The following is a 5418-nucleotide window of genomic DNA, read 5'->3' as shown; positions in this document are numbered from 1 at the left end:
CCTTGCAATTATAATAATGTTTAAATATTCATATATGTGTGTGGGTGTACTTGAATGGGTGCATGTTTATAAAAAATCCATAGCATTGCTAATTTATTTGATATATTTAAGAATCGTAGTGACAAATTTTATAATCGCTATGCTTTTCTTCATGCTTTGTTTAAAATACTTGAGTGTTTGATTTTTTAAATTTAAAAGTCTGATTTATTAAATTTAAAAGAATTTTATAAGTGGTAGGAAGCCTTTGTTGTCTAGATTGAGATGTAGATATTTTGAATGCTTGAGAAAAATAAACTAATTTTTTCGTATAGCTTGAGCCATCTTAAGGAATTTACCTAATGAAATTTGTAAACTGGTAAATATTTAAGGTAATTCTCCACTGTCAAAATGATAAACTAATTAAGTATTATTTGAACAAAGGACACCAGTAAAAGTGAGTGCCTTTAATTTTAACACAAATTTACTATATTTACAAGTGACTATTATAAGTGACAGGTTGTGTTACAAGTTTAAGGAGACTTAGATTTACAAATTGAATAATTGAATACGAAAAACAAAAATGCAAGCTTTGAATCAGTGAATTTTGGGGCCTATATAGTACAGGCACTGTATTATTGTTAACTCAGTGCCTGTGTCCCAATTAAGTAATCTAACACATTCCAAAAATTGGATCCCTTGCATCACTGTACAACCAAGATGGTCTCAAGAAAAAGAAATAGAAACCAGGGAAACAGGAGTAGGGAAGCAGATGGAAAAGGGAGGTCTAAGAACTGACCTGATGGAGGAATGGTCAAGAAGTCAACAAAGATTAAGGGCTGATCACTGTTGGCCTCAAAGTTTTATCAAGGGCTCCATCTTGCCATATGCTTAATTTACATCTCAGATTCATAGTTTTTAATTGCCTTTAATTGAATGTAAGCAGCAAATGAAATTAGATCCTCTTGGATATATGAGGATGAACTCATAATTCTATGTATGAAGTAATGTGTTAGTTCAGTAATTGGTCTCCTTTCTTCTTTAGGAAAAAATGCAAGTCCGGTATTAGAGTTTGGTATAAATTAAGGAAAAAACCCACAAAATTTCCTTAGAAATGCTATAGGCCAGCATTTCTGACCATGCTGCAGTGGGAAACTGCACATTGCATTTGGTCATAACATCTATGTTTTCCAAAAAAGTAGAGTATGAGATAAAACTATTGACCTGATAAACTCCTTATTGAAACTGATGCATAAGATTAGCAACATTGGGACAGCTAGCTTTAGGACAAAGTAAAAGAGGGAAGAAGTTAGTTTTATTATGAGGATGTGAAAATATATGAGAAAGGTTTATATAATGCAAATATAATAAGAAAAAGTGAGGGAAACCTAGTATTTAAAGTCTAATTAATATTGTTAAAATAAGAACAGTGCTACTGTGGAACACTAGTTTGAGGATTTAAAACTATAGTAGAGGTTAGTTTTCCATTATTCTATTTATTAGCCCTTTTGCATCACTACAGTGTATGATAAAGAATATCCATAATAAAGAATTGCAGAAACTGTAAAAGATTGCATTTCTTCTGAATGGTCAATGAGGATTACAATTTCAGCCAGTCAGTTTTACTGCATTTCCATTCCCAGAGTCCAGTTTAAGAGGGTAACAGAAGAACTGTGTCTCACTGCCCACTCATTTCTTCTCATCATTGCCTTTTTCACTTACCTTTAAAAACGTTGCATCCAGTTGTCTAGGTTTATCTATTGAAATAGGTCTTCCTGTTTTCTGCATTAGATGTGCCTAGTAAGTAACTCTTTTCATTTATTGATGCTTTTCTCTGTTCAGTTATTCTATGTCCAGTTCTAGTTAGATGTAATATCTCCAGTTTCTCTAGAAGGGTGAGAGTTTTAAATTTCTTTTATTGTGATAGAACATACAATATTTTTCATTTTAAACATTTTTAAGTGTAAAATTCAGTGGCATTACATTCACAGTGTAATCACTGTGAGGATTACATCACCACTATTTGATGTATAGTGGTGAGGAATCATCACCACTATTTCCAAAAATTTCTCAGTACTCCAAGTAGAAACTGCAACAATTAAGTAGTAATTGTAAGCAGTAATCTCCATTCCTACCTTCAACCCTTGTTCCTGGTAGCCTTTAATCTACTTTTTAGGTCTATGCATTTGCCTATTGTATACAATATATAATTTAAGTAGAATAAATATTTGTCCTGTGTCTGGATTATTTCACTTATTTAGTATAATGTTTTAGAGGTTCATTTCTGTTATAGCATGTGTAAGGGCTTCATTCTTTGATGGCTGAATAATAGTCCACTATATGTATATATCACATTGTTTTTGTCCATTCATCTGTTGACAATAGTTGTTTCCACCTTTTGACAAATTATACTGCAATGAATGTTATTGTATAAGTATTTGAATTCCTGTTTTCAGAGTGGAATTGCTGAGTCATATGGTAATTCTATGTTTAGCTTTTTGAGGAACCACCAAACTTTTCCACAGCAGCTTCAATTCCCAACAGCAATTTAAGAGTATTCTAATTTCTCTATGTTCTGGCCAACCCTTTCATTTTCCTTAAAAAAAAAAAAAAAGTCATCCTAGTATGTATGAAACAGTAACTCATTCTGGTTTTGATTTCAATTTCCTAATGGTCAATGATACTGCATGTTTACAAAAGCTTATTGGCCATTTTTATATCTTGTTTGGAGAAATGTCTATTCAAGTCTTTGCCCATATTTTAATTGTTTTTTATTTTGAGTTGCATGAGTTCTTTATATATTCTGGATGTTACACCTCTATCAGATATACAATTTGAAAATATTTTCATCCATTCTACAAGTTGTCTCTTCACTTTCATGATAATATCCTTTGATGCACAAAAGTTTTTAATTTTGATGGAGTCCAGATATGTTGCTCACACTTTTGGTGTCATATCTAATAATGCATTGCCAAAAATATAAGAACATGAAGGTCTTTTCCGTTTAGTCCTTTTAAAATTTCTTTCTGAAACGTTATGAACTTTTTACTGTATAAGTCTTTCACCTCCTTGATTGATTGATTATTATTTTATTTAGGTATGCTATTGTAGTGGGAATTGCTCTTAATTTTGGGGGGGATTATTTATTTTAGGTGTATAGAAATACAATTGACTTTTTGTGTTTATAGTCTGTCCTGTAACCTTGCTGAGTTCACTTATTAGTTCTAGTAGCCTTCTTGTGGATTTGCATATTTGGGGATGTCTATTCACATCTGCAAATAGAGATAGTTTTACTTCTTTCTCTCCCACTTGCATGCCTTTTATGTCTTTTTATTGTCTAATTACTATGGTAAAAAAAAGTTCTATTATGATGTTGAATAGTAGTGATGAAACAGGACACTAAAAATCTCCCAACAAAGAAAAATCCAGGACCAGATGGCTTCAGTAGTGAATTATACTGAACACTTAAATGAGACTTAACACCAGTATTTCTCAAACTTTTCCAAAAATGGAAGAGGAAGGAACATTTCCTAACCTGTACTACGAGGCCAGCATTACCCTGACACCAAAGCCATGTAAGGACATCACAAGAAAAGAAAATTAAATACCAGTATTTTTTATGAATATAAATGCAAAAATTCTCAACAGAAAACTAGCACACTGAATTTAATAGCATATTAAAAGGATTAGACATCATGACTCAATGGGATTTATCCCAGAATGCAAGGAAGGTTCAACATGAGAAAACTAACCAATATGATACACTGTGTTATGGTTTGAATTGTGCCCCCTCCAAATTCATATATTGATTTTCTAACCTCTCTACCAAATAAAGTCACTTTATTTGGAAATAGGGTCATTAAGGATGTAATTATTTGTTGAGATGAAGTTGTAGTGGAGTATGGTGGGACCCTAGATCAATATGACTAATGTTATTGTAGAAGGAACATCATGTAAAAACCCAGACATACACAGGGAAAGTCCAATGTGAAGACTGGAGTTATACTGCCCAAAGCCAAGGAACTACCAAAAGCTAGAAGACAGGCTTAGAACAGATCCTGTTCTAGTGCTTTCAAAGGAAGGATGGCCCTGCAAACTCTGATCTCGGAATTCTAGCTTCTAGAACTGTGAGACATTTCTGTTGTTTAAGCCATTCAGTTTGTGATGCTTTGTAACAGTAGCCCTAAGTAACTAATTGGGACTACATTAATAGATTGAAGAAGAAAAGTGGCATGATCATCTCAATGAACAGAGAAAAGGCATTTGACAAGATCCACCATTCCTTCATGATAGAAACATTCAGAAAACTAGGAATAGAACTTCCTCAACATGATAAAAGGGATTTATTAAAAACCCACAGCTAATAACATCATATTCAATGGTGAAAAGTGGAAAGTCTCCTATTTTTTGGTCAATCTAGCTAAAAGTTTGTAAATTTTCATTTTTTCAAAAACACATATGGCTTCATAGATTCTATTGTTTTTCTAGTTCATATTTTATTTTTCTTCTAATCTTTATTATTTCACTTTCTCTGCTAGCTTTGGGTTTATTTTGCTCCTCTTTCTAGTTCCTTAAGGTGTGAAGTTAAGGTTATTGACTTGAGATCTTTCTTCTTTTTTTAATGTAGATGTTTACAGCTATAAATTTCCCTCTGAGCACTGCCTTTGCTGCATCCCAGTTTTGTTATGTTGCATCATTATTTTAGTTTATTTAAAAGTATTTTCTAAACTCTTGAGATTTCTTCTTTGACCCATTGGTTAAGAGTATGTCATTTAATTTCCACATATTTGTGAATTTTCCAGTGTTCCTTATTGATATCTAGCATTACTCCATTGTGGTCAGAAAAGATACTTTGTTTGACTCAGTCTTTTAGAATTTATTGTGATTTGTTTTGTGGCCTAACATGGTCTATTCTGAAGAATATTCTGTGTGCCCTTGTGGATTCTCTTCCTGGGTGGAGTGCTCTATATGTCTGTTAGGTCTAATCAATTCATAGTTTTACCTTTGTCTTCTGTAATACTTATTGATATTCTATATAGAAGTTCTATTCATTATTGGAAGTAGTATATTGAAAAACTGTTTATCCTTTGAATTCTGTCATTATTTGCTTTATTTATTTTGGGGGCTCTGTTGTTCGGTGCAGATATGTTTATAATTGTTTTGTTAATGAATAGACCCTTTCATCAATATATAATGCCATTTTTTGTCTCGTAACATTGACCTAGTCTATTTTGTCTGATTAATATAGCAACCTAGGCCTCTTTTGGTTACTATTGGCGTGGAGTATCTTTTTCCATCCTTTAAATCTATTTGTTTCTTTGGATCTAAAATGCATCTCCTGTAGGCAGTATATAGTTGTATTATTATTTTTTTTATATGCCTCTGCCTTTTGATTAGAGAATTTATTCCATTTACATGTAAAGTAATTACAGATAGGGAAAG

This window comes from Lipotes vexillifer, unplaced genomic scaffold (assembly GCF_000442215.2).
Source record: "Lipotes vexillifer unplaced genomic scaffold, Lipotes_vexillifer_v1.1 scaffold363, whole genome shotgun sequence".
Taxonomy (NCBI): Eukaryota; Metazoa; Chordata; class Mammalia; order Artiodactyla; family Lipotidae; genus Lipotes; species Lipotes vexillifer.
This window is presented reverse-complemented; position numbering follows the sequence as displayed.